At 34.8% G+C, this 10,666-nt stretch overlaps 1 pseudogene; it reads left to right on the top strand.

Annotated features, from left to right (window-relative positions):
• Positions 1 to 9,194: 9,194 nt before the first annotated feature.
• On the top strand, positions 9,195 to 9,875 carry LOC105990069 (annotated as a pseudogene).
• Positions 9,876 to 10,666: the final 791 nt, after the last annotated feature.

Raw genomic sequence — 10,666 nt, forward strand, 5'->3', positions numbered from 1 at the left:
CACATATCTATCTAGTCTTTGTGATCCTCTCCTAAGAATATACTCCTTTGGTCTCACTATGTGAATATTTAGAGTCCTATTTAGTTTATCATGTCTAGGTATAATTTTTGTCTTTTATTATCCATTGGATTTACTTGTAGAATCATAGGCACATTATAATTATTACAAATAAGGGAAATGATGCAATTATGCAAATGTTTCTTTGAATCTGGCTTACTTCACTTAATTTAATTTTTCCCAAGTCTTTTCAATTCCTTATGAATGGGGCAGTGCCATTCTTTCTTATGGAAGCATAGGTTTTCATTGTGTATATATACCACATTTTCTTGATCCATTCATCCCTTGAGGGACACCTGGGTTGATTCCATATCTTGGTTATGCTAAAGCAGGTTTCAATGAACATGGTTGTGCTGTTGGCTTTAGTGTGGACTGGTTTGTAGTCAATTGGATAGATGCCCAAAAATGGGATTACTGAGTCATAGGGAAGCTCTTATCAAAATCAACTCCAAGAAATGGAAACATGAAGTCTTTTATTTTACTTTTTGTGAGTTTTTTGTCTGTTTTTCCCCTTTTATCACTATTTTTTAACCTCTGTACCTTTTGTTTTGCATGTAAGTTTATTTGATTTGGGGAAGATTAGAGGAAGCATAGAAATAAACAAATAAAATAAAGCAAATAAATAAATAAAGCTCAATTAGTTCACAAAGGGTGAAGTAATTGAGCAATGATACTCAGTCAACACTATGTTGAAAATGAACTAACTTTACAACTTGTGAGTGAGAAGTAGGGAGGAAAAGAACTGGGAAAAATGAGGGAAAAGGTGACACTGTTCAAAAAGAAATGTACTCAATACCTGACTTATGTAACTATAAACCCTCTGTACATCACCTTTACAATAAAAAGTGCCATTATTTCATGTTCTCAAAAGCTATATCTGACAGAAACATAGGTCTTTAAATGGTGACTCTGAAGACCTAAATTTGTAAAAGAGTTATTATAGACAAATGTAGATTTCTTACATGCATTGTTAAATATGTTTTTATTGTAAAATACCATACAGAGGGGTTACAATTACATGAGCAAGGTCATAAATATATTTCCTATCAAGCATTATTACCTCCTCCTTTGTTTTTCCCCTACCCTCCCTTCCTTCCCCACCTCACCAGCTCCCCCCTCCCCAAGTTGTAAAGTTCATTTTTCAACATAAAGTCTTGTACATCTCATTGTTACAATGGGTCAACCTGTATCCCTAGTTAAACATTTTGTTTTCTCCCTTCCCCTCCCCAATCTAGAGAAGTGTATATACAATATTCAGCACACCAACATCAAATACAGTGAAAACAGGGGTTATACCGTGGGAGAGGAATGTACAAAGAAACAAAAAAAAATCACACGGTACATTATAAATACATTAGAACAATAGCAAGAAAGAAAAACCACTTGTGTCCCTATCTCGGGGTTCATTTCAATTAACATCATCTTTTATTGGGGGAGTTCCAGTCGTGGGGCCTGAACTCTGGGCCTGGGCGCTGTCCCTCAGCTCTTCAGCTCAAGGCTAGCGCTCTACCACTTGAGCCACAGCACCACTTCCGGATTTTTTCTTTTTGATTATGTGGTGCTGAGGAATAGAACCCAGGGCCTCATGCGTGCAAGGCAAGCGCTCTACCACTGATTCACCTTCCCAGCCCTCAATTAACATCATCTTATCTGTCATACGTACATAACTTTTGACCTTTTCTGCTTGCTCCAGGCATATACTAGTTATTGCAAATAAAGAAAACTATAAGACCTATGTTTCTTTGGGCCTGGCTTACTTCACTTAATCTAATTTTTTCCCAGCAATCCCACTTTTGGGCATTTACCCAAATGATCATAAACAAGACCGTACTAAAGCTACTAGCACAACTATGTTTATTGCAGCAATATTTACCATAGCTAAGATATGGAACCAACCCAGATACCCCTCAGTAGATGAATGGATCAAGAAAATGTGGTAAATATATAATGGAATGCCTCCATCAGAAAGAATGACATTGCCCCATTTGTTAGGAAATAGAAAGACTTACCTGCATTTTTTAAGTTTGTGGAGTTTTTCATTTCTTCAGATTAAAAATCATATTGCAGTCTCTGCACTGTTACCACATAGAATAAATGTCAATTAAGACAAGAGTATTAACAGAAGTTTAAACATTATCTTTAGTTTAAAGGGAAATTAAGCACTTCACAAATATTCAAAGGTGAAATGGTTTCAACCCATGAGTCACTTGGAAGAGCTTGTTTAGAGACTTGAGAAAGATATTTAATATTATACTAGGACTTAGAAGTATTTTCTTAAGAATAAATCATTAATAGTAATACCTCCTTTTTCCATTTTGCATTATTTCTCACAAATCCATGCAATTCTCTAAACCTTTTGCCTTGACTTATCAAAAGTATTCTTAATATAGTATCATTCAATTCTGATTGAAAGAATCAAATCTAAGATACTATAAATGTGTTAAAGTTAATCGTAATGATATGATTTATAATTGGATACTTTTAGAAAAACATCTCAGCCTAAGACTGTCTAGGACTTCTATACAAAGCCAAGTTTAAAAGTATAGTATATTTCTACAAAGTACTTTCAGTGCAAAATATGCCACAAATCCTCAGAAAGGGTTTAAACATCTTTAGAAATGTTTCAGAAAATATCAAATATGTCACCTGTTAAGATGAAACATTTTTAAGATTAATTTCCTTCATCATTTGCATTTCTGCATGGCCTGATGTCAAACAAAATTTGTCAAAAGAAAAAGTCAGAGAATATATATTCGTGTATACATATATTATCTATGTATACTTAATATATATTCATGTATACTTAATACTGATACTTTACCAAGAAAGCAAATAACCAAAACACCAGAGCCCTGCATTCAAAAATTTTAAAAAGGATATAATTGAGGATCTATGTCTAGACTCTTATATTAGTATTTCTACTTTATATACAAATGGTATTTAGTTTCAAATGCAAATTTTCTCATACTGTTAGAAAATGTATAATGTTATACATATGACATGCACTTATCAATGTATTTACCAATAAAAAAATATGGCTCAGTAGGCTCTGGATAATTAGCTGTTCAGGCAGAGATTCTGCTTTTTAAGAGATTAAAATTTACTTGAACAGACAACTCTCAGGTATGTACTAACAACTAAAAGGAAGTAAAAGCTTGAATATTGGTATAGAGTCATTAGAAACCAAATGACAAGCATAGAGATTGTAAACAGTTTGCATAGCCATGTGGGGAAAGGGAGGGTGTCCTGTGATCACTACCCAAAGGTATCCTGGGAAGTGTGAAGCTTCCAAGGAGACCAGATAAAGGTACAGTGACAAAATGTATGCTGGATGAGTCAAAGAACATTCTGGCACAATGATGGAAAATAGGAGTGCGATGGCTAGATGGGAACATCTGGGACAAGTGAGGCTAAATTGACAGGCAGTGGAGTTGAAGCACAAGGCAAACTTAGCAGGAGGACCTACAGTCACAAACATAGACCTGCCTGCATCCCCAGATAAAGAAGAAGCTAATTTAATTCTTAGTTCTGAATAAAGGAAAAGAATTCAATAAATAAATAAAAAAATCTAAGAATTATTCAATAAGAATTTCCCATATAGACATTTTTGCTTTCAAAAACAAAAATTCATTGTACAAAACATGCAAGCTAAAAAGCAGAATAATGCTTAATGTATGCACTATGTAGAAATAGTTTTAGTAATAAAACAGAAAAAAATGTATGAGCTCAGACCATTTTCCAGTATTTCCACCTGAAGATGATAAACTCAGGATTTAATTATAATAGAAAACTGAAAAACATTTGTTTGTTTGCCTGCTTGATTGCTAGGTTGCTCATGGCTTTATACTATGGCTCTTGTAAGTATACAGAATTATATATACTGAACTAGACTGATATATATATATATATATATATATATATATATATATATGGATGGATTATTCAAATTCACAGTATTATTTCCCATTGACTTAAACTAAACAATGTAATCCTTGTTTATCGCCTCCTTACAAATATATTAGGATTGGAGTGAATTTTTGTAATGAATTGTTATTTGGAATATGAATAATTTACCATTTGATATGGCTTTTTAACTAGAAAGGAAATAAAAGTGAAGGTCAATTTATATCTACTCAATACATTTTGAAAAACTAAATATTTTTGTTGAAATATTATGCAATCATAGTTCCCTTTCTCTTTGCAGTACAAATATTTAAGAAATGAAAAAAAACAAATTGAGTTGGGTCTCTTGAGTTATAGTCCAACCTATTATGAGGATTTCAATTTTCTACACTTGAATCAAAGAGATATTTCTAATCCTAAAACTGGCAATTGCTTTAGATCTTGAGGAAACAAAACAGCGCAAGAGAATCAAGGGGAAAAAGAAACCAAAAACACTGCTACCATTAATTATTGTACATTCAATTGTGGATTCAATTTATGTCCAATATAAAATTGTTCGTTTATGAGCCTTATGAATCTTCCTGAGGTTATTAGTAAAATATGAATCATAGTTGGGAAATAGTCATTGCTTAAATTAAAGAAACATTTTTATTAGAAATCTAGAGGATTTGAACCTAAGTAAGCACTTGGAAATGACTAAAGTTGGCTTATTTGAACAAGCAATGAAATTCAAAGATAGCTAAGATCATACGCTCAAGATGTGACGTGCTCGGCATAAGTTGAACCATTGATACCATGAAGACTGAAGTCAGGAAATATTTGCACTGTCTCTTCCGAGTCCCCTTTTATTTTTGTCTTTGATGGATATATAATAATTATATTTTATAAGAATGCCAGTGGTGACGGAAGTGCTTCTCCTAATGCAGAGGCTGTAAAGCTATCAGAAGTGCTTTAAGCAAATGTTATCTGTTTTACAGAAGAAATCAATTACCCACAGATTGCTTAAACCAGTGACAGGCATGGTAAGGAATAAAATGTGTTAAGGAGAAAAGTTACAGCCATCAACATGGAAGGAATTACGTGATATATGAAAGCAATCACTTGTTCAATTTACCTTCAAAACTAAAACAAGTTCTCCCGCATTAGAAATAAACGTGAACCTCTCTGTGAAAACCGGAACAATTTTCAACCCAATGGAAAAAGTACTGTATAAATTTTAGCCAGCAATAGTGCTATTAGGAGCACACAACCAGGTTTGCAGAGATAAAGTATGTGAGCTACTTAACATACTTATTTCAAAGTAGTCACCAGTTTGTCTTCATCTTCCTGCAGCTTAGCATTATATGATTTTTCCATACATGTTTGGAGTAAAAGTAGTCTGTAGAAAAAGACTCCTCATTTTCTAATGTGCCCTTTATAAAATACAACAAGCTGCAAATAACTTTTACCTGATTAAAAATTACTATACTTATTTTTTAAGAATATTATTCCTTTCTTTGTTGATAACACACATTATCTATATTACCAATGCAAAAAAATCTGAGAATGTAGCTGTACATCCATGCACACTGAACACAGGTATTTTTATCAGGAAAGCAAATAAATGTAAAAATCTTGAAGATTTTAAATCAAATAAGAAAAAAGGAAATAAATGGTGGTCTATGTCTAGAACTTTTTTCTTTTCTTTTCTTTATTCTCCGCCCCCCGCCCCCAGCTCCCTCCCAGCACATACTCTTTTTGCCAGTCCCTAGGCTTGAATTCAGGGGCTAAGTGCTGTCCCTGAAGTTTTTTTGCTCAAGGCTAGCACTCTAATTCTGGCTCCTTGAGTACTTAATTGGAGATAAAGAGTCTACGTGACTTTTCCTGCAGGGCTGGCTCTGAACCATGATCCTCAGATCTCAGCCTCCTGATTAGGTAGGGTTACAGGTGTGAGCCACCAGGCCTGGCTTAAAATCGTTTAACAGTACCTGCATCAGTGATCCTGACTATTCTTACAACGTGCATCATGATGCAAAATGGTCAGCAGAGCTTTTATTTACTCAGGTGGAGTTGGCATCTCGCTTGTGAGACAGGGTCACAATTTTTGGTGCTTTCTCCCATCTGTCCTTTAGGAATTTTGTGCATAGCATAATTGAATGTTTTAAATGAATTAATTCAAATCACATGGAACATAAAAAAGTGATTTCTTAATACTGCAGAACAGGAATCATTTTACCAGATGTGCCATTAGAGACATCACAATATAACCATCATGTTTCCGGTAGTATCTGTGCACAATGACAGTCCTGACAAGAGATACCTGCCTAATGAACGTATGCTTTCCTTTTTATTTTCTTTCTCTTTTTCTAAATTGAGAAGTGTTTGGAAGAATTTGCTCACGTGATCTTTTAATAGAATCAGGAGTAATATACCAGCTGGCACATATCATTCTTTTATGATATTTTCAAGGGAGAGTCTATACTGGTTTAATTTCTTAGGGATAAAAAAAAGCATATTCAGATTTCATGCAAGTCAATTGTCCTTAATGGACAAGTGTTAATAGTAAATTTAAAGTGCTACATTTTTGAAACATTCAGAAGTTAAAATTTTTCAGGAAGAGTCATTGTAGTCATTTTTATCCACTCTAACACAGAAAACAATATTGCAAATATTCCCAAATGAAAGACAACACAGCTAATGCCTTTTTCTTTGCTGGTCTGCAAAATTACCAGGTTGATATAATGGTGATGTCCTACTGATTATTCACCACAGACCTTCCTGCAGGATAATGCATTCTTGAAATATGAACTTGAAGCTAAAGTATTAAATATGCATTTCCTCCTCTTCTAGGACATGTTGAAATGCCACATGCTGTTGGTGAGAATGACCCATAAGTGTTGGATTTTTTTGCTCCCCCTTGCTCTTCTTTTTTTCTTCCAGAAACAGTTAGTGTGGCGTGCAGTGAACCAAATCAACAATGTGATTCAAGCTGTCTCTGTAGCCTTCTTGGCAAAAGAAAGGATAAACTATAAAAACTCCCCTCCTACAGCTTTCAGCTCTTGCTTCCCACACTTTAACATCTTCTGTCACCTCTGGCGCTGTTACTGACCCATGCTAAGCTAAACTAAAGGATGATAAGTTTGCTGCCTTTGCCCTTGTCCTGAGGGGCTGCACATTATCCTATCAACTATCAGTAGCCATTTCTGTGGGATATTTGTCACCCCACGAAGGCCTTTGGAACAAATGAAATGGGCAGCGAATTACAAAAATGTCATTCTCTCAAAGAAATGGATGAAGGCTTTTGTTCTCGAGTAATAAATAGATGCCATAGGCCTATAACACTATTTTTATATTAAATTTGACAGGGTTACTATTTCCAGTTCATTAAGGGAACAGCTTGAAAACTATTTCTTTCTGTAATTTTGAAAATAACACTGTTTTTCTCTTTTTCTTCCCAGGAGTAAATATAAATAATATCTGGCAATAGATCCTGGAAATCACAGGTGATGATTAATTTCAAGTTATTTTTGCTTACGTTTGTTTCTTTACAAAAATGTACAGGAATCATTATAGGGAGGGATTTCGAGATAATAAATGGATTATGTAAGAGGTTCCTATGAATGGGTTTTTAAACTCTGATTTATGCCTATTTGTCCTTTCTTTATAAATCACGAATATATGACTTCCTTTTCTCACTTTTCTCACACATTATAGTTTTATAGGGCACCATGATAAATATGTTGTGGACAAAGGTCAAGCAAAGGATAATAACTCAATTCCTTAAATGAAAGCTTCAAAGTAAATCTTGTGTCTAGCAGCAGTATACAGGGGTCAAGATGACAATGTCCCAGACTAAAGAATAAAATGTGTGCTAATACCTTTGAGCCTCAGTACATTTGTTCAATGGGTATACTTGGAATAGCATACTTAGGTTTTCTTTGAAGTAGAACTTGAGCAAGATACAGAATACAAGGTAATAAAATTAGACATATTTTTAAGCAAACATGGGTAGTGTTATTTATCAGGTTGAGCCGGGCATTTTCATAGTACCCATATTACATATTTACAACAAAACAGACATTGCTTTAGTAGTTTTGCCTAGTCAATGACCCTCAAATTGAGCTACCTTATATGTACAAACTTTGGTTTATTAGACAAAATTTATAAGGTAAGGCAGTTGGAGTCAGACAGAAATTTTAAATAATAGTTATTTTGACATATTAGCAGGTCAATAGACTGTTAGTAATTGAGAAATGCTATGTGAAAAGTATTTAATAGTGAAACAAATCATCTGATCTCAGAATTTTTAAATCTGTATTTAAATTGATTGCTTTTGAGTTGACAGTGTTGTAAATCTTAAGTTTCATCTGTCTATCTTTATATTTTGACAGCACTGATTAACAAAGTCAGTCAAAAGTGGACAAATTGATTCTGTTTTACAATTAGGTCCAAAAAATTCATCCCTTCTTTGAAGCAAAGGATTTTTCTAAATGTCAAATTTTGAATAGAACATTTTCAGTAAATATCATATATATACGAATATATATATATATATACATAAGACTAGCTTTGTAAACTTCCTGATTATGTAAGATTTGATAGGAGCACAAAAAGTCCTATAAAGAATATTTAAACATGCTAGCCCATATCTATCTACTTAACACATGTGTTGAGGCTCCATCGCTTCCAACTAAACAAATTCTTTATCCTAAAACACTGAAGTCCCTTCACTGAATCTAGTTTGTGATTGTTCTGCTGAAGAAAAGAGAAAGTAAAAGCACACAAGAAGAAAACTGTAAGAATAATATAAAATTTAAAGAGCAAAATTTTCTCAGAAAATTAATTCTAAATAAGAGATTTGTCTTTCTCATTGAAAACAACAAGTGACCAATAAAATCCTCAATCTTTATGTCACAGACATATAGTTCAAACAGAAATATGTTAGATAAAGAGACTTTCATCAATAGAAAAAAGTTTAAAAGGATTGCATAGTTTTCTCATTGTTTCAATGATCTATTTTCCGTTCATCTTTGAAAGTAGAACTCCATCCTAGTTGATTGCATTTTGTTCTGTCCTGGCCACAGAAAATAACATACAATCTATTGGCATCATTTTATCATTTAACTATTTATTGCTAAAATCTGAATTTATTGTTAAAATTTGATCTTTAGTAAAATTTTATCCTCAGTAAGGATCATTTAATAAATTAGTTTTTCACTTTCTGATCTGTCACCAGCAGTGGGACCACTGTCAGGATGCAGATTTTCATGAAAATGGGGAAGATCATCACAGTCAAGCTTGGACCTTTGAATACTATGAAAAATGTAAAGACCAAGATGCAGGATAAGGAAGGAATTCATCGTGACCAGAAAAGACTGATCTTTGCTGGTAAGTAGCAGAAAGATGGACGTACATTATCTGACTACAACATTCAAAAGAATCCTACTCTTTATCAAAGTGTTGATAAGAAAAGGAAGATGAATGGGCTGGGAAGGTGGCTTAGTGGTAGAGCGCTTGCCTTGCATGCTTGAGGCCCTGGGTTCGATTCCTCAGCACCACATAAGCAAAAAAGAAAAAAGCGGAAGTGGCGCTGTGACTCAAGTGGTAGAGCGCTAGCCTTGAGCTGAAGAGCTGAGGGACAGCGCCCAGGCCCAGAGTTCAGGCCCCACGACCGGACCCCCCCCCCCCCGCAAAAAAAAAGAAAAGGAAGAGGAAGTCTTATACCATTCCCAAACAGAACAAGCATAAGAGAAAGAAGGTTAAACTACCTTTTCTGAAACACTCTGCAGGGGATAAAAATGGCAGAATTAGCTGTGTCTGTCAACAGTGCTCTTCAAATGAGTGTGGTGCTGGAGTTTTTATGGCTCATCACTTTGACGGACATTATTGTGACAAGTGTAGCCTAACATTGCTTCAACAAACCAGAAGACAAGTGACTGTGTGTGAATTAATAAAAGGCACAAACTAAACTTTAAAAAAGTAGTGTTTCTTCCCTTGATTTGCATTGTTTAACACAACAGATGAAAATATTTATTTCTTATCTCCCCAGATATCTTCCTCCCTGGTACACTCTAAGGTGAGAGTCAACAGATGTCCCATAACACACAAGTGGTATTGCAAGAAAACCATAGGAAAAGATGTTATTATGTCTCCTGTGGAGGTGGGGCTAAGGACATAACAACAAACATGCATAAATAAGTTTCCCTGCCTACTGGTGAAACGGATGATTGTCCCAGCACATTTGAGTCAAGGACTTCCGGATAAGGACTCGAACGTTTTTTTCTTGCTTGCTATTGTTTCTAACATATTTATAAGATGATTTCTTTGTTCCTTTGTATGTCCCTTCCCCACGGTATAACCCCTGTTTTCACTGTATTTGATGTTGGTATAATTGGGGGAGGGGAAGGGAAAAAACAAAGTGTTTAAATAGGGATACAGGTGGCCCCATTGCAACAATGAGATGTACAAGACATTATGTGGAAAAACGAACTTTACAGCTTTGGCCAGGGTGGGGGGGAGGGAGAGGGAGAAGGGAGGAAGGGAGGGGAAGATGGGAAGGGATTGTGGGAAGGGTAAATAAAGGAAGAGGCAACAATGCTTGATAAGAAATGTACTCATTACCTTGCCCATGTAATTGTAACCCCTCTGTACAGTATTTTCACAACTCTTAGTCTAGGTGATTGGCTGATGGGCACTCAGAAACATAGGGTTTGACACAACAACTATG

This window comes from Dipodomys ordii, unplaced genomic scaffold, assembly GCF_000151885.1.
Source record: "Dipodomys ordii isolate 6190 unplaced genomic scaffold, Dord_2.0 Scaffold62, whole genome shotgun sequence".
Classification (NCBI taxonomy): domain Eukaryota; kingdom Metazoa; phylum Chordata; class Mammalia; order Rodentia; family Heteromyidae; genus Dipodomys; species Dipodomys ordii.